This window comes from Coturnix japonica, chromosome 7, assembly GCF_054131305.1.
Source record: "Coturnix japonica strain WE chromosome 7, WE-NBRP24, whole genome shotgun sequence".
Lineage (NCBI taxonomy): Eukaryota > Metazoa > Chordata > Aves > Galliformes > Phasianidae > Coturnix > Coturnix japonica.
In genome coordinates, this window is record NC_140669.1 from 15114730 (window position 1) to 15135196 (window position 20467).

The 20467-nt window shown below is 38.1% G+C and overlaps 1 long non-coding RNA gene across 2 annotated transcripts in view; it reads right to left on the reverse strand.

The window, feature by feature from the left end:
* Positions 1–20467, reverse strand: part of LOC107316817 (uncharacterized) — a 273418-nt gene that overhangs the window by 162467 nt on the left and 90484 nt on the right. For both annotated transcript variants that reach the window (XR_014948313.1, XR_001556594.2), the window contains one exon: positions 15677–16486. This is a non-coding gene — a long non-coding RNA (uncharacterized LOC107316817). The remainder of the gene's footprint in view (positions 1–15676; positions 16487–20467) is intronic.

Sequence of the window (20467 nt, forward strand, 5' to 3'; positions counted from 1 at the left end):
AATTGCAGAAGTGTAGCTCCATGTAGACTGATGAAGCTGAGCTGCATTTGGCATTAGGATATGATTCTCTTGCCTAAGGTGTTTATGATGCACAGGGTTGCTAATAGCTTATGCAGTTCATTTTTTACAAAATCTGTGGTTTAAGCATTATGCTTAGTACTTCTAAAATATTACCTTTTAAAAAAACTGTAAAGTGCATAGCATGAAATATGAAGAGTGCCGAGTGGTTCACATTTGAGATCTGCCTCAAATTTTTCATAGTGTTCATTCCGACCTTTGTGATTCCATTTTACCAAAACATTTTCTTAATTAAGCTAAAATGAAAGCAATCAAATTACATTTTATTAACTAAAAATGAATGCTTGGTTTCTTTGGGGCTACTTTCCAAAAGATGTGTATGCTCAGAGCACCAGCACAGAGCTGAAACAACTCTGCCACTATTACAGAAGAGACCAAACGGTAGAATAGTGTTTAATGCAAATAAAGGGATTGAAAAGCTCTTACTGTATTTCTTCCATCTTTCTGGATATTTTTAGTTTGAATTCCTAAGGAAGCGAGGTTTACGTGATCAAATCCCTGATCTGCCTTTAACCTTTCTTATAATTGGGCCACATTCTAATGTATTTGACAGATGTACAGTAATCCCAAACTTCTTAATCATGGACCTACAAGTCCATGGACCTAAAATCACACCATGGAGGACAGAGATACGGAGTAGGACAATAATGTTGAATTAACTAACTCATAGGAAAGTTGAAATAAGGGCTTTTGAGGGCTGCTAACTGAAATAAACCTGAGAAATTCCTAAATTATGGCAAAAAACTGAAAACAGGGTGGCAACCATAAATTAACATACAGGATAAGAGAAATCATTAGCTCTGAAGTTCACAAAACTGTTTATTTTGTTTGCTGAGACACTAAGACTTCCTGGTGAATCAACACATCAACATCCAGTATGAATTCGAGGCATCAGTAAAGCTTAAAAGGCATAGAGGATGATTTTGATTCTGTTTACAAGTCCAAGAAAACTAAACACTATGAAGTACTTAATGGGAAAGGGTAATTTTGGGAAACAGAAAGAAATACTGTCATTCATCTGCTTAAAATAAATTAATGTGGATAGAAGTGGATAGAATCAAGACATTTTAAGAACAGTATCTAACCCCCCCCCCCCCCCCCACACACACACACAGTTATCAGGATTTAGTGTGCATATTACCTGCCATTGCCAAAAAGGCTTTACTGTTGCTAATAATAAATCCCATCCCTCCTATATGCCAAATCCTGGTCTTCCAACTCCCACCCACAATTATTTTAAGAAATAAATGAACAGCTCAAAGCCACAACACTCATGGGCATGGTTCTTCTACAGTCCACAACAGAAGTAATGTCTCCAACTTAGAATTTTAATCACAAAACCATCCCCTTGCCTGTCCTAACTTACTTCAGCACATCTGCAGTATGAGAAGAATTTTAAAGAGTACTGATTTTGGAAACTGTTTGTACTCCATGAACATTGAGGCAAACAGCTGAAATCTCCTGACATGATTCCTCTTCATTGAAATAAAGAAAAAAATGCAATGACTATAATGGATTTCTTATGGAATTTTGCAGATGAGGCACTCAGTAATTTTGCAGATCTCCACACGCAACAATCTGAAGATCTAGAACCACAAGCACCCAGTCCTACTGCCATACTGGAACAGGGCAGCCGAGAATTACTTGTCTCATTTAGAACTTATCAAAAACGACTCGTAAGAAGAATAACTTCATGCATACTCATCATAGGAACTCAGCTTCAGCAGTGGCTTTACTGTTCTTTAACTTGCTCTTATATTAATACAAGAAGACCGTGTCATTTATCAGTCATACAACACAGCAAAAGCAGAAAATGTGAGGTTTTCCTGATAGCAGACTTCCAAGTATGATTAATAGCAAAGTACATTTCAGTGTCAGTTCGTGCATTGCGTTGTTTGTGGTTTTCGTGTTCCAAAGGAAAACCAATCTAAAATTTAAATCAAAAGCGCTTATATGATTTTCTACTAGTAAATAAAGAACTTCTTTTTCCTAAGTTGTGGTTCAGAAGATAACCAAAACATACGTCTGGAAATTATTTGGCTATTTTTACATGATTTTTTTCTCTGTTTATGCAATTTGAACAATAGCTTGCCAATATATCTGTCAGTTACTGATCAAGATGAATTGATAAAACAATATACTGTTTGTTTAATCTATAAAAATAAATACAATAAATAATGAAGACCCCCCAAACTCAACACAGGCATTTCCACATTGAAATTCAGAAATATCATGGTTCACAATCAGTCTGCATTTCATGTAAAATATCCATAGCACAGATTTGTAAAAGCTTTAAAAAAAGTTGTTTTAATTAAACACCCAGAAAAATAATAAGTCAAAATAACCAACAAACAAAACTTGAAATAATTGTATACCAAATAGGAATGACTAGTGTCTTAGAGATCTATAAAGCAAGAAAAGTACACTGCCTAGAGATTTGGACTAGATGACCTTTAAAGTTGCCTTCCAACTCTAAAGATTCTTTTTTGAAGATGTAAAATGAGGAAACTAAACCACAGCCAACTGATATTAGAAAAGAATCCATCTCCAAAGACCTTTTCCAAATGCAGTAACACCATTCCAACTAATGCACTGCGGAGCCATGCAGGCACACACTCACCCAGTGTACACACAAGGTATGCATTTGAACACATGATTTCCCTCTGAGTGCAGGTCATGCAACAGTTGTCTATGCCACCCCTTGGTCCTCCAAACCCACATGGAGCCTTATTAAAATTTATGGAGCTCAGTATGGGTGTACATGTCTGCCTGTGTAAATTACTGGCAAGATCAGAACTATAATTATCCTTATTAGCAGTGTCTAGTACATTTTATATGCTAGCAAAATCCACCATGTATGCTGGCAGTAAAGCGTGGACTTCACAGTTCTTCAGTCTGGTTCTTCATTTCTTGTAATCCCCCTGAATATTTCAGTATCTTTGAAGCTCAGATCCCTCCATCTGATACAACACTAGACACAGACAATGAAAACTGATTGCTTCCGGGCATATAAGAGTGGATGAACCGAAACCAATAATTTGCTAATATAGGAAAATAGTTGCACTACAAAAATGTCCATTATTAATTTCAATAGGGAAAAATTGTTATGTCCTTTTAACAAAAATATCTTCCATACTATTCAAAGCCTTTAATTTTGGTTGTCTTAAATGTATTTTTCATTTAAGTCATAAACTATTTTTATGTTTATTATGGCTTATACACAAAATTATATCCAGAAAGCTTTATAGATCCTAAAGTATGACATCCTTTACTCCACCACACCCTCATTGTGAGAGCAGTAATTCACTCATAAAGATTGATAGCTGGCATTGGTCTTGAAGTTGTCCAATGATTGCATGAGAATTAGAATAAAATTATCTTCTCAGAGAAGGACTTAGTTATCCCTGCGGGCCAGGGCTGAGGTGGAGTTATGATGAATCACATATTGGGAGGATCTCTAGCTTTCAATGAAATTACTAACTTCCTTGCAAATTAATTTAATTACACCTAACAAAAATCTCTGTTCACAAAATGTGCATCTTTGGAGGTCTGAAAAATAGAAGACGTGCTATTTGAGTCAATAGGAATCCATCTGTTTTCTTCTTTTTCCCATTCCCTTTATATTCCCTACACATACTTGTACACTGTCTTGGATGACAGGAGAAGGAAAAGGTACCTCCAGAAAAGCAGACAGAAGTTTTTCTACCACTTCTAAACTATGAGCTGGAAGACCCACAGCTTGAACAGATCTACACTGAGTCACACCAGCATTAGACCTAACTAAAAGTCTAGGCTTCTTCTCATAAAGAGAGTGAACTAGATATAATTTTGAAATAATTTGGCTCTGAGCAATGTTTCTTACAGGTAAGATTTACGAGAACAATAACAATGGCTGGATATTTTAATTCAAAATTCATTAACACTCCACGCTAATCACAGCTCTTTTCTACAGACAACATAAAAGCCAAGTCTGCTTGAGTATAAAAAGGACTTTGCCCATTTCTGAACTCTGCATCTGCAGCAGCACTTGGCATCATCCACAGAGGATACCTCCAGCTCTACAGCTTCAGTGACTGCAAGTGGTTGATGCCTTCTGTGTAACCTTCCCTTAGCTGAACTAAAGGAACAGTAATGAGTTTTAAATAAAGCCAGACAGAGAAACTTACAGATGGATAAACTGCAGAACTATATACTCATTTGCACACATTCTTCAGCATATTGTGCACAGAAGAATACACTTCTTCTGAAAAAGTTGCTGCTCCTATGCTGCTACGTATCTGTGATTATCTGGAAAGAATTCAGAAGTACTTGCTCCAAAACCATGGCTTTTCTATAACTTAAAGTGAAGGTGATCTTCCATTAGCCAACATGGATTTCATGACACACAAACAAACAGCTCCGGTTGCACCCCATGTTTTGTCACCAGTTCAGAGCCATTACAGTATTTTTCACCTTCTTTAAAAGAGATAAGGGAAAAACTTTTGTTTCTGTAAAGGTAGCCTGGCACTTTTTTGCTCATTGTCAGCAGACAATCTCTTTGTTTCCCAGGTGGGATGACAACACAGCAGTGAGGATGAAGAGGCTCAGGGTGTGGAGGCAGAGTTGGTGTGTGAGCAGAAGGCTGAGTCACAAGAGGGAACTGCAAACCTCAGGAAATCCTTCTCTTGTTTCAGGGCCAGCTTTGCTTTAGAAGTAAAACATCCCCCTTACTTTATTACATTGCTCCCAGGACATGAAGCACTGGCAATACTCAGAGGTGGCACCTAGTTTGCTGTTGTTAAATTACCTATGAGAGCTAGTATTTGATTTATAACAATGACTAACCCAATAAAATGGTGAAGCAAGTCAACACGTGGGCTCAGGGAATTCTCCAGTTTTTGTTTCCCCGTACTACTTTGATGACACAGTCATCATAAAGCATTCCAGACATGGCATGCTTAGTGGAAACTATGGAACAACAGAAGCCTCCCATGAATACTTGCAAAGATCAGGCTGATCTTTAGATCCATGTAAACCCATTCACAAGAGAATATATATATATATATTTTTTCCCTTCCTCCACAGCATGTATAGAAACTGCTTCAAGAAAGATATTTTTCTGTGAAAGTAGTAAATTTTCAGATGGAGCAAAAAACCTCAAGAGTTCAAACCCTTGTAAATTGACATTGCTATGCTGATTTATACCCACGGTGAGCTGTCCCTTCATAATTTGTTCCAGGTTGGAATTTTACTATGGAGTAGTATGTGCGTTCTTGTAAACCAATGAGAAATACATCCATCTAAAACAGTAGTTTCCGTGTAGCTCTATTTTTAATCACTTTAAATATTCTAGGCTATGTCTTGCAACCATCCTATTTATGGGATCAAAAAAAGAAGTAACCCAGATATGGGAATAAAGTTAGTAAAGTCATTGGTCCAGACAGGACTCAGGCTGCTAAGTACACGATGATTGATATTGGACACATTTCTTTCTTGGCAGGGAGTTTTGGCTTTCAGCTACATTGTACTGACATCAAGCACATTAAAAGTGAACCCAAATATCTGCTGAAATTCACAGAGATGTTGAAACATTTTCAACTCTGAAGCCAAAGATGTGTCAGCTGAGAAAGCTGAAGTCTACCTTCAACTTCTTTCAATATAATTTGGGGAAGAAACACTCAATGAACTTGTCAAATCTAAGCAAGCTCTTTTACAACCCACTCCTCTATTTTCCTGTGGCAGGAGTCCACCTGCAACAATCTTCATAAAAGCGATAGAGAGGTCAGTTATTGCATGCATTTGCCTGTTGCAAATAAAAGTTCCAGTGCACAAATTTGGTTTAGGACCCTAATCCATATTTCACATTCTCTGGAAGGGAGACAAGAATCAGGCCTATCTTTTGGTGAGGGAAAGTGATCTCTAGCTGTAGCCTACAGTTATACCTTCATTGGCTTCACCTGAGCGTCTTGCATTTCAGTCTCTATCAAATAATTTGTTCAGTAACACTGGAGGGTTTTCTTGACCACATCATGGTTTATATTTAAAGAGTTATTAAAGCAGGTTGAAAAATTAGTTTCAGAACAAGTTTTCAATGATGAACATGTTGAATCAATGAAGTTTTCAAAAAGCATTTCTTAGGAGAATTACATTATAATTTTAATTTTGTCTTTATGGATATGGTTTCAGATGTTTTGCAAAGCTCACAAGTAGACACACAGTACTATAGCATTGCCACCATGTCCGGGCGGGCTACAGCTAACTCCCCACAAGTATTCTTTAAGCTACCACTGAAGGAAATCCAGCCCTGCAGAAGGAGCTCCCTACTGTGTCCTCACAAGATGCTTCCAAGCAGCAAGACCTTACACTGAGACACCAGTTCCAGGTTCACATAATGGCTCTTGCAAGATTATCTTCTCCATACAATTATGAAGACAATTCCTTTTACATTATTTTTGAAATACACATTTTGATTTTATCCATCAGAAAGTTTCACTGTCTTTATATTCTCAAGAGAATTTCAAATGAGAGTGAAAAAAAGTTTCATTCATAAAATCTCAACCAAAATACTAGCAAGACACTACATGTATGAGTACATATACCATTAAGAGATTACTTAGAGGAACAGCTGAACATGAGAAATATTTTGTGTAGGAACAACATGACTATAGCGTTATGTTGATGAAGTACTTTTTTTTTTTTTAAATATCAGATGATTATCTTGGTTTTGTGAAGACAAACAATTTCACGTCAGTAAGAGAAACAAATATTGACCTTTTCCTCAAAAACAGGCAGCTATAGGCACGCTCCAGGTGATTTCTTCAACTATTGGAAGCATTTCAAGTCGCACAATGAATATGGTGAATGATGAATTAAGACACATAGTAAAAACAACAGGAAAAGAGGCACTGAAAGATAAGATTTTGAATAGGTATATAATAATAATAAGTGTTCATGTCACGGGATCTAGAAGTTGGATTTCACAAGGCTAAGCTATCAGTTGAAGAAAACAGAACAAAATGAATATCATATATGGTCTCTAATGTCTGAAAGAAGAAAGAAGGGTAATACTGTTGAGGTAGCCTCTCACCTGTAGCTTCACTCCAATCATTTCACACAAAAAATGAAACCAATATATGAGTAAATGCTAATGTCTAGCCTCAGTTCTTGATCAGCTCAGACTTAAATTCAATGAGATGACAATTTGTAGTAGGCAGCAAAACATTTCCGAAGTTGCATGAATCATCCTGAACACCTGGCAGCCCAGAAGATAACACAGCGAGGCGTTCAGAGTGGATTTCATCACTTTACTGCTTTTTCTGGTTACATCTCACCACTTTACCCTTCTTTTCCATTTCCTTTTAGGATTGAAAAAATGGAGCTCTTTGATAAGATGTACAGCCAGGCAGTCCAATAAAATACACACAGAGTCAATTGATAAGGAAAACCACAATTAACTCAAGCCACATTTTAGGATATAAGATCTTTTATAGACAATCACTGAGTCCCAAGAACCCACCTCATCAGTTGCCTCATTATCCATACTGAGAAATTAGAAATTAAAAATTAAAAAAATAAAATTAAAAAGTTTACAGCTCGTTAAAATCTCTTCCATGTTGGTATAAAATTTTTGATTAGGACTTCAAACCACCAGCTCCAGTCACTGAAGCACTTGGAAGCCAGCGTACAAGAACTAAGTCAGACTCACAGATCTCCCACATCTTACTTGCCTACCAATAATCCCAGTGCAGGTATCACATAGATTTTCCCCTGCTACGTAGTTCCCCTGCCCTCCACCTAAACAACAGCAGCCACTTCTGCTATGATAGCTCTTTCAACCTATACATTGTCTTCTCTTGAGCTAGGCAAGCGAAATCCATAACATGAATATCGCAGGATCACGTTTAATTTGATGACAGTCTGTACACACTAGGAAGCTGAAATACTGATTTTGTATCCAAGAACATAAGGGTAGTTTAGAATGAAAACAGGATACAAAACAGAAGTTCTGCTGAAATCAATCAATTATTAAAAAAAAAAAAAAGACCAGCTGAGCTAAGGTATAGATAAGTCCCATTACCAACTTTGGATGATATAAACCTTCTGAGATACACTTATGCTGACATGAATTTACTGCTCTTCTGCCCTTGTCTCTTTCTTTCAATGCAGATGTTGCTGCTTAGTGACTCAGTTTAAATTTCGAGTTCCAACATGAGGATGACTGTACAAAGAAGACAATGAAGAAATTAAGCTACCTCCAGTCATTAGACAGTATTTAGTTGTACAGACTGCATCTGTTCCTTCCCTAACAAGCAACCCAAGGCTAGATGTATGTCCTAGCATGTCAACACACAGCAGAGGACTTTCCGAGGTCACTGCTGAGCTAGACTGGTACTGCATAAGGAAATTTTCTCAACCAACTCCTGCCAGGCTTTGAAGTCAGAGCTCCAGGAGGGCAGAGGTGAGAGATCTTACCAGAAAACAGCAGACCCATGTATGCTCTAACCCTAACCCTCCCAGCTCCCTCTATCACACTGTCTCCTAGGATCCTGAAAAATAAAGTAGGTTGAAGACAATTTTGCTCATCTGTCCCTATACTTTCCCTAGCTGTCCACTACTCCAAACACCTGCTTGCTTTCTAGGTATCAACAGCTGTTTCTCAGAAAATCTGATTTTATCTCAGAGTATCTCTTTCCCCAGTACAGGCTATATAGAAATACAAAAAACAGATCAAATAGTTGTCCCTACAGCTTTCTATCCAATCTCTATTTCACATGCTTCTTCCCAAGTTGTTTCCTTGATCTAATGGAATTTGAGGAAAGAGCAGAATAAGAGTAGCAAGACAAATAATAATAATAATAATAATAATAATAATAATAATAATAATAATAATAATAATAATAATAATAGTAATAGAATAAAAAAAACCCAACATCATCTTCAGCACCTCTTTGGCTACTGTCATGATAATTATTATATATATATATTAATATTTATATAAAAATAAAATATATATATATATATATATATATATTATATTTATATAAAAAAAATATAGCAAATTATATTATATATAGCAAAAATATATATATATAGCAAATAAGTTTACTTCTCTGTTTTGCCAGTATGAACTTGTACGCTTTTTGGCCACAAACTTAATCAGATGAGGGCTGGAAGGGCAAGGAAATATCTTGTCTTTTTCCTTTGGTTTCAGCTGAACCATTTCACATTTCTCTCCTGTCATTCCCAGAGGGCAACCAAGAGCCAGGTGTGAATGAAGCAAGTCACAAATACAACCATAAATATTTCACCAATCCAAATGTAATTTCATTAGGCACATATAAAAAGATGATGTATGTCAGCCTGCTCATTCACACTCCAGCTTGCAGCTAATCACTACCAATCAGAGTGATCAGATTCACACGTCACAGAGCTTACTCAGATTTATAATCAAGAGGAGTTGGATTCCAGCATGCAGAACAGTACATATAAACTCATATGTGTGGCATCGTAGGCCAGATGGGCTCACAGGAGAAACACTACTGAAGCTGCAAGGTAAACTTCAAAAAGAACAAATTGATTCCTGATGCCATCTTTCCCTCTTCAACTAGTGATGGATCCAGAAAAAAAAAAAAAATAAAAAGCAGCACAACTCTTCATCACTTTCACATGATAAGTGAAACAACGACATGACATTAGCCAATGTTACCATATATTCTACGTAAAAATTATTTCTTTTTGATAAATCTCTTGTAAGGCTTTGATCTTCAGGTCTCATGAGTCATATTACAGAGGAATTTACTGTATTTAATTTAGAAATCATTTGAAAAGGTCTACCACATCCATTTCTCTCTGCATCTCTATGAAGGTGGATCTCCCAGTGAAGGAAGTAGAGACCCTCTATTTATGATCTGTGTACAATTATTTAATAAACATTTCTTTCTAGTTTGATATATTTTTAAATTAAAGTTTATTACTTGAAGCAGCTACCATATATAAAAATTCATAATTCAAGCTTCAAATGTTGTAAAGTTTACTAGGACATAAAAGAAAAAAGCCCACACATCTCTTTTACCCTTAGTAACCAAAAACGTGGTTATTTCAACTGCATACCCTTCGTAGTGAATAGAGAATTAATGGTATTAAAAGACAACTGATCACCTCTCTTGTTTTCTGTGGGAACTGAGCTAATAAAACTGGCTCAGACAAGGTAGTTATGTTTTTGACTGACTAGATGAGATAAGCTTCAAATTTCTAGCATTACATTAAAAATAAAAATCTAAGAAAGCACATTGATAATCTAGGAGGCCAATAAGGGTTGTATATACTGTATATAAATCTGGACAAGTTCTCTGGAAAGAGATCATAAAATACTAGCCACAGATTTGGTATGCTAAGCAATAGATCTGGATAAAGAGTAAGATGGTGAAGAATAACGTGAGGAGAAAGGAATCCCCTACTTTGCTGGTAAGGGAAGATAAGACTCCGGAATTTTGTTTTAAAAGCGCCCTTTCTGTTCATTTCCAACTCATGAAATGTTCTTTTTGCATATTTGTTCATTTTGCCTTTAAGGTTTGCCCATGGAAAAAATATATATAAAAATCTAAACAAAGTATCGCCCTTACTGCAACATTTCATTCCATGAAAATCACTTAGGTGAGAGATTAGCTAAACTGGAGTAAGAGGAGAACATTGGGAATCATTCATTTCCTCAGAATTCCCTTATACTACAGAGAAAAGCATTCTCACACTTGACTAGAAATATCCCAAATCCAAATACAGATTAATATGCTGTAACTGGAACTTATTTAGGTACCATTATGTGTTAATTTACACCATCTTGCCAATATGCCTTTTGTGATTCTTATGTCCTTACTGAACTATACCAATTGTAAAACTGCCTCTTTCTCAGAGTTTAGGAGATTCTACTGAATACATGAACTGCCCATTGCACTTAAGTAAGTCTCCCTCAACAAAAAGCAATGAATGTGCTATTAGTTGTACATAGAAAGAGGTAAATCAACTAAACATTTGCAATCAGGTGTACAAATAACAACAACAGAGCCATTCAACTGCAGCCACTCTGACCATTTACATTCTCCTACCAATCACTATGAAAAGGAATGTAACATACTATATTTTATATATGCTGGATATGAATTTGATTTTTCATCATCTCCAGGATAGGAAAAAAAAAAAAAACAGAACCAGAACAAACGTCAGGAGGACTTAAGTAAGACACAGTGAAGCACAACGAGGACAGAAGGTATCCTCCCATACATGCTTGAGCTCTGGGGGGAGCTCAGAGCAAGCAATCCCACCGAAAAGCAAAATAAATCAGGTGGATAACTTCCAGGTTGCTAACAGACCACCCAGATATGCTACCTATTTAGCAATTCATTAACAAATAGAGATTAATTAGAACAAGAAGTGTTTTTTCCATACTTAAGCCACATAATAGATCTCACGCAGAATGAAACTCAAGGGGAGCATGCACTCTTCAAGAGAAACACAATCCTAAAAGTATTCCTTGTACCTCATAGCCCACATACATACATAAATCCCAGCAGCCTGTCAAGCCCCATCTTAAAACCTAAAAAAGCATTTCCGCAGTTCTCAGCAGCACCCCCTCTCTGACCAGAGCAACGTAACCAGGGCTATCACATCCCTCCAACTTCCTTTAAGGCAAGCAGTGACAGCAATACCAACCACAGATCACAAATACCAGGCCAGCAACTTAAACCAAATCCCACCCTCCAAAAAATCCCCACCTCATACACCAACCATTGCAACACAAGACTGCTCAGAACAACAGTTGCCTTTTGCATTATCAAGCTAGTCACATAATTAATTTTTTGAAGTTATGTAAGTCAAGTCCCAAAAGTAAGGAGGCTTCCTTTCACTTACCCGAATCTTTCACCATGGGAGATGGCAAGGCTCCTTCTTGGATTCTCACGACAGCCCCTAGCAAGCACCCAACCTCGCTAAATTAGCCGCTAATAAAGCATCGTCTGCTCTCACCTTCCCCATGCTGCAGAAGTGGCTCTAGCTTTCCTGATATCGACTAAACCTGCTAATGACCTCCTGCTAATGATATCTGCCAATGACCCCTGGAGATGTAAGCTAACGATAGCTACTAACGAACTGCAATTGAACTGCATCTTCAGCTCATTAAAGGCCAAAGTCCACTAACTTAACTGCCCTTAAGTACCGCATTGGCCTACCTCTCTGGTATTCAAAGAACTTGCAGAACAAAAGCACTTTGCATAAGATTAAACACATGTTTAATCTTTACACCTGTGAAACACAAGGTTAGCCTTTCCCACCTGTGTTGCTCTCTGGAGGTGCCTTACAGAAGGAAAAGATCCTTGGATTTACCCAGGGAAAGAGAAGCCCCAGTTTGACCTCTCTTCTATCAAATTTTTCTTGTGAGCTGCTCAGAGATGTCACTCTTTGTATCAACTTAGATTCTCCAACTGAGAATAATAACTTGTCAAAAAGTATACGGCATTATCTGAATGTGAGATGCAATCAGTAACAAACATCTGACCATCTAGTGAAGAAAACAGGACCTTTATGGTGGAGAGGAATTATTCTGATGGAGCCATTTTTTGTTAGTATTTAGTATGTTAGAGAGAACCCTCACAAACTATGGTGATCAGACTTTTAATCTTTACAAGGAGAATTTATATTAAGACTGAAAGTCAGCAGGATAGTGAAAAGAGCAAATATAGTACAGCCAAACTGAAAGCTTATCAACAAGCTCTGTCATAATTCCATGACAAAGTGGACTTCTTCCCAATCCAAGTGTAGTTCAGGACAATTCTTGTTAAATATCCCATCTGTTGGTTTCTTAGTCACTCAATCACTGGAAGATTTAGCTGGTGCCTCAGGGTGTTCATGGAGATGGGTATGGCGCTGGGAAGATTATCACCTTCAGAGCCATCACAGCAATGGAGTGGAGTCCCTCAGTCAGAAGCTGGTGCTGTCCTTAGTGTGGTAATTACTACAGTCAGTGGTAGTTTGTTAATAGCTGCAGCTGCAGACACAACACCTTTCCCTACCCGTGCTTTTGGAAATATCAGTCTGTAGAGCTCAGCACATCCAAAGAGCCAGACATCCCAGAGCAGAAGCCTCCAAAAACAATTTTAATGAGCAGAAGAATAAATCTGCTCTGCACAAGGTACCCACACTCTGAGAACCTGTGCTTTGCTAATAGTCAGATGTGCAAGGACAAGGCATTTATTTTCCTTTCCACCAAATGCACAGTCTAACAGCAGAGCTATTTAATTATAGCATTATCAGAAATGTTATTCATGGAAATATTATTTCAGTAAGGGCAGGTCACTGAGATACACTCACAAGGTATCTATGAATTCATAGCATTAAAAAACACATGGAAATTGAAGTTTTCCTTGCACTTGGTCTCTAAGTTCTGCTTTTTTCATTGACATTGCCCTGTGCTTTTCTGATCCTAATCAGCCAGGTGACCAAGATTACTTTTTAACCTTCTCCTAACGAGAAAATGAGATCACAGGAGGCTCTGCTCTCCAAAGACAAACATGGCTGGCCAGTCACATATATGGGATATAAATAAAGAGGGAGCAGTGGTGTTTATTTCAAGATGTATCAGGAGGTGTGGGGGGGAACCCAGAGGGCCCTGAAAACAGATGTTTACTGTGCTTCTCCTGCCATAAACAATTCTGCAGCCCTGCCCTGAGATCCCAGCACCACTATACAGCTAATATTGCTTGATTATCTATGTACCACCACAACCTCAGCCTCCCAAGAACTAGAATCGAGTTTTCTATTCTTAGCTTGTGGTAATTTAAACTCATTATGGAGGTGCTTGTGTTCCATGAGCACAAGAGATAAAGGAAGCAATATAACTTTAATGAACAGCTGAAAGAGCAACCACAGCAGGCTCTGTAGGCAAAAGAAAAAAAACTTTTCTCTGATGTTGTCTTGATTTCTATCCCACAGGTCTAAATAGTTCGGGCTGTCTGTATGTTTTATGAAGATGTTCATACACACATGCTTAATGAAAGCAAATACAATATGTTATTTAATAAGAGCAGGTAGCCTGGAAGATACAACCACCCAAATTATGGAACAGAGAGAAAAGAAAGGTATTAAACTAGATCCAGGATAAATAATGGTAAATCATTTAAAATGTTACTCAGCTTAAACTAGGAAGCCATAGAGGTTTCCTTTCTACATAAATAAATGTCTTAAGTGTCTCACATAGACTGAAGAAAATGTATGGATGCAGATGTAACTGCCAGAAGCAATAAATGGAGGAATAACTGCAAAGTGCTCTGCATTCTTTCTGATAAATGTTTGTATACCCCAGTGTATTGATTGGGTGTTGCTCTTCTTTCACTGCCGTTCATTAAGGTCCTAATTAAATCATGTGGCCAAATCCTGCAACCCCTCAGAGGCAGTGATTGCGTTTTCTAAGCAAAGAGTTCAAGGAGAACATGAGGTAGGCAGAAAGAGCATGCTTGGAGCTGCAGATCGAGGGAAACATCATCTTCTGGCAATGACAACAACCTTAAGTAACACCTTACAAAAAGATCATGTGGATGACAACCCACCTGCATCTAGGGCTCCTCCTGCTATAAGCTGCAGAAAAGCATTCACCTCCAGTAGTGAAAGACGGTATTTGGAAGCTACTATGGAAGAGATCTGCCTTCTCGGCCTTGGAATTAGTCTTACTAACTGTTATGAATTCCCATCTTACAAAATATTCACACAAACATGTTCAGGAGCTAATGCAACTAGCCAAAATTTGGTCTATGTTTAAATAACATTAGAAATTATATGTCATCCAGTCACTTCAGAACACTCACACTCCTTATCTGAGTAGGGACTTTCAGTGCTGCCGGTAGAAATACTGGCTTGGGTCCACAAAGACTTTGTTTAACATCTGAGGATGACACCTGAAGACTTTTCAAAGAGCTGTCATTAATTTTTTAGAACTGTATTTTCTTCTGTCTAAACTGATGATTCAGTTGGGGCAGGGAGAGGAATAGGGTAAAAAACAGCAGGAAAATGATAACAGAATCCAGTTCATCATTTTGGCTTAGCCAGTAAGACTTTCCTTATCATCTGCAGCACTAAGCATACTTCCAAAGGCTTTATTTCTGCCCTTCTGTGAACTGAGACAACGAGATGAACACATAAAAACAAAAGTGTGGACAATCTTCTTTCATTACCTGTCATCCACTCAGTGCTCTGATATCTGAGAAACACCGGAAACTATTTCCACATAATAGAGGGGATGTAAAATTTGTTCTCTGGTACAGGACCTGGAGGTTGCTGTGTTTGTCACTCGATAGTTTTTCAGGGATCTGCTGTGCAGCTGTTGCACTGCAAGGCTGGGTATATACTGTTGTTCTCCACCCCATCTCTCCTCCCACCCTTTATTTCAGCTCTAGAGAAAAGTCAGAGGATACCAGCAGGAACAAAAGGGACCACACTGCTTGGCTCTTACAGCCTCCTAGGAAGACTTCTGTCATACCTACTGCAATCTTTAACACTGTTTACAAATACAGTAGCCAAAGACAGTGGTGGTTACAAGCCAGGAATGCAGAGGTAAAAGAGAGATGCAGGAACCTACCATGATTCTCATGCACTGGTCCAAAAGAGAGATCCTGAGCTGCTGACTTCCTCTATTTCAGAAGGTGTTCTGATGGAAGAGCTTTTCTTCGGTATCAGTTACAGCGCAAATCTGCTCCATATGGCTGTACCCTTGCCTTCATGTTTTCAGAGATACTGACCTGAGGGGTTTTCCTTTGTCCTTGAGACACAGTCAAGCCCTCACTGGATAGTCAGCTCAGGCAAAGCTCGTGACAGTTTTCATCTTTGAACAGGAATGAAGGACAAGGCAGTTGATTTCTTACTTTCTATTTGGGTCAGAGATATCCTGATAAAACCATCACAGATATAAGAGCTCACATGCAGATCACTCAAGCCCAGTACTGCAGTCACTCCTTGCTTTGGTCAAATGTGTTCTCAAATATCCTTGCAGAGGTACATGGTGAATTTGCTCCAACCCAGTTGCTGATCCCACTCCATGCTTAATCACACGAATGAGGGAATATCTAGATACAGGTAAGAACAGAGCCCAGGCTCCTCTTCATGGCCCAACTCAAATCTCATGCTCCAAAGCAAGTTCATATTTGATTTTTTTTCTGAGTATTATAGTGTCTGGTCCAAATTTTGTGCCTTCCCCTTAAAGTAACCTCAGTTGGGGTAATCAGACTGCATTTGCAAGCCATAAGGAAGGTCAGTGACACATACTTAAAAAGCTATTTTTGAATGTCTGGCTCCAGACTTTTATCTCTTGAAATTCCCTTCATGGCTTTCTATGGCTCCAATCAAACTCCCATTGATTTCCTCAAGAACTCGATTGAGACTTCTGTGGTGCCTGCCAAAATAAAAAAGCAGAATGTAGTCAAATGCATGCATTCAGGGGAGATGCAATAAAACCTGTTTAGATGAAAATGTGGTTCTGCTCTGAAGATCGTGTCTGTCAGTTGGATTGTGCCTTTCCTTGGTTGATTCTTAATCACTTTCTTATCATCAATGCCAAGTTTAATATCTTAAAATTTGGATTTTTTCCCTGGGCAACAGTTCTCCAGAATCAATGTGGGATTAGGACAGGAAGCTCAGTCTTGTGGTTGAGACAACAGAGTAGCATTCACTTCCATTTCTGCCACAGACACCCACCACTACCTTCCGCAAGTATATCAAGGGAGCAGTTTTCAAAGGCATTCTGTTTTGGCCTGACTCTGCTCCCTAAGAAGTGGGTTGGGTCTTATAGCCTCAGTCTTCATTGAGTCCTCTGGGATGACATCAGGCTGGGACAACATCAGGCTGGGACAAGAGCAAGGGTACACCATGACTACCATTCTATTTCCAACTTTATCAAGCCAAGGAAGTTTACAAACATGAGAACCGAATTTGTTTGCAGTGCTTCTTAGACAGTTATGTGGACTGAATTTTTGACAATATGTTATTTAATAAGTCCTCATCATACTGAAATCAAACAAACAATTCAGCCTGATCTAAAAATATAATCTAGCTCACATTTCCTTCTCTATTGAGAGGGAAAAAAAGCTTTTTCTCATAATATGGCAAAATACACAGCTGCTAAATAAGTTCCAATTTTCCAGACATATATGCATTTTAGTATAATAAGAAGATGACAATATGCCCCAACTCTATCCAGCAGTAGTTTAAAATATGACCTTGGGCAAATCACTTTTCTTCTTAGCAAATCCATTTTCTTCCTTCCCTCTTTCCCAGTTTCATCCAGATAGCTGCAAGCATTCTGGGCAGTGACTGCTTTTCCCTTATTGTTCCTGCCAGGATTCCCAGTGTGGTCCCTCATCTTGAAATGAGTTTCCAGATGCAAATGCAATGCAAACAAAGGGATGATTACTCTGAATGTATTCTACATAAAGCAATTATAGGAAAATCTAATATCTAGAAATATTTCTACTTGCCTGAGAGTATCATGGGCACTAGAAAAAAACAGACTTCTGTTATAACCAGCTTGGAGGAAATCCATTAAAAAAAATTTGATGTCCTTCTCTGTTTTAAGTTTACTAAGAATTGGAACTAAACACATGCCTCATGAAGAAATCCCTTTCTCCCTCCAGCTATCACACTGAACTGAAATAAAACAGATGTGCTCAAACAAAAAAATCTGTGCTTACTTGTTATGTTTTTCCTCACCCTTATTACCAACACATATGATTTGCACCAATACAGGTAAAAGCAAGGAAGCAAGTAGTATTCTTCAGAAGTTTCCCATTGCTATATTCTGCCAATACCTGCTGTGATTCCATTCCTGTAAGTAATGAGTTTCTTGTGTTATACTGTTGGATCCCAGCTGCATAAAAGGCAAACTCAAAACTCAGGCATTCTTAAGAGATTAAACAACAACAACAACAAAAGTAACCAACACTAAAAACCCTAAAAGCCCCTAAAAAAATCAAAACCTCCAAATCCAAAGTAAAAACATACAAATTCACATAGAGATGAATAATTTCAAGATTTATGGTCAATGAATATTTATTGCATGAAGACACAAATGTGCTCCTTAAAAAAAAAAAAATACCAGTTTTGATACAGATATATAAAGTACTGTTTAAAGCTTCATTCAAATACCCTTTCAGAAATAAGTTCTCAGGATGGAGTTTCATAGTTTCACCATTACATTAAGAAAAATAAGTTGTTTGTAGAACACTACACAGTTCATAAGTTACCAGTTATAAACTAATCCTTGATATCCAGTCCAAATCCTAAGGGAGGCTTCAAGGCAGCCACTTCTTTTTGGCAATACAGTGATGAAAGATATATTGCTGAAAACCATAAAGCCTTGGGAAAAAATTTAGCAAACTATCTGTGCAGGAATGAAATGTTGAGAGTTTGGCTCATCAGCTGGAGATTTCTGGAGAATGAAGGGCTGCAAATATTTTTGTACAGGTTAACTTAAAGTAGTCTTGAAAACAAAGAAAAATACTGCACACAAAGTGTTTTAAAATCTTCTTGTCTTTCACAGGGTGTTGCTTTCCAGGGATTAGGAAATAAGAGAGTAAGGATTAGGAATAAGAGAAACTGCATTTTTAAAGTTGTTTGTGGACACTTTTGTTTCAAGTGAGGTTTGCATTCAGAAAACACGTGCTTACACATTTCCACGAACTTCATTAGGAGAGATCACCGTGAGCAGAAAAAATGATACACCAAGAACACGTATGAGACACCATGCTCACTGCCCCTCATAGCACTAATCTATGCAAGTGAACACAGAGGAAATCTGCTCTTCCAGAGCACAGAGGATTGCACCACAACATCTGCCTCTTCCCTCGTTTATTATCAAGGCAGAGCTCTGGACAAAATAAAGCCTGCAGGATTTAGTGATGCTGTAAGATGCTCCCCTCAGCATCAACTGTGGAAAAGCCAAGGCATTTTAATGAGAACATCTTACTGCATGTGGCTTCATCACAAGCCGTTTTATAAACCAGTAAGACTCTCCCAGACATAAAGGACAGTAGTAAACAAGGTTTTCCAGATCTTTTGAACTTGATGAAGAAGGCTTAATTACCATCTCTGGTGTTAGGAAAGTAACTCCTTGTAAAATCCTATTTCACACAGCTGAGGTCACAGATTCGGCAGGCCCTGAGTCAGTTTCTGCCTCTTGTTTTACCCAAGACTTTGTGCACACATTTGGTGGCCCCACAAAGTCCTGGGACCCAGTGGGTTGTCCTGAGGTAGAGGGGTAGCAGTGGCATTGGCACCAGTGCAGTGTCTGGCACACGGTGCAATGTCTATACCTCCAGTGCAGCCTTTAGGTGTGCTGGGATCTCCTTGCCTAGCCACGTCCCACCATGGAAAAAAACTAGCTGCAGTTGGCTAAGCTGGGACCTTATTTCCAATCAGAACAAACCAAACTTATGTGCTCTTCATAAGGATCTCCTTGCTGTGGCTGTGCTGTAATACAAATGGCCAGATAACTGAGAATCACACTTAGGCTTCAAATATAAACACTGGAAGTGACATGATAATTTTGTCATGTCAGCACCTCAGCTAGGCATCAGAAGAAACCAGAATCCTGAAACTGTGCAGCTCCAGAAGATGGAGATCCTGGAGAGAGATCTGAAGTTTGTAGCAGAATGGGTTGTGTACACAACTTACTTACACAAGATGATTTATTTCTAATTTCAGACTAATTCTTGGAAACCCTTCAGAAAGCATTTGATATTTTTGGCAAAATCCTGGTCCCACTGAAGTCAATAACAAATAGCCCATGACTTCAATGAGACCATGTTTTAAGGCTTTGTTCCTCTCATCTTAATACAATAGTACTTCTGCCAATTGGAGTAACAACTTCTGGTTGCAGTGCCTCTGAAAGGAGACGTTATTAACAGAAGAATCTTCTTAGTGGGTTCATCAAATGATTGCGCTGAAGAAAGTTTGATATTATTCAGTGGCCACATCCTTCTGGAGGCATACTCAGTGGCAGTTAGAAACATGTGTTTTTCATGAATTTCTCATTCAGAAACAAAGACTGACAGTAAAACCCCAAAGCTTTGATATTTATATAAATTGCTAAATGGTTGCACTGGAGAGTACATTTCAATTAATGTGTCACAGTGCATCACAGTTGTTTTAAAGTTTGCCGACTCAACTGACTCTTTAGGTCCATCTAAGTAGTTGAGGTTTGCTCTGAGTTTCATAGATAGAAAACAGTTTGCTTCAGTGAGTGCTCTCCAACAAGTCAAGAATTCTTTTTAGGTCAAAGTGAACTTGGATCCAGAATACACAATAACATTAGCATTATTTCCACCCTATTATCTCAAAGCTATGCTATAATTCCTTCTTGGGTTTTATGTTAGCACTA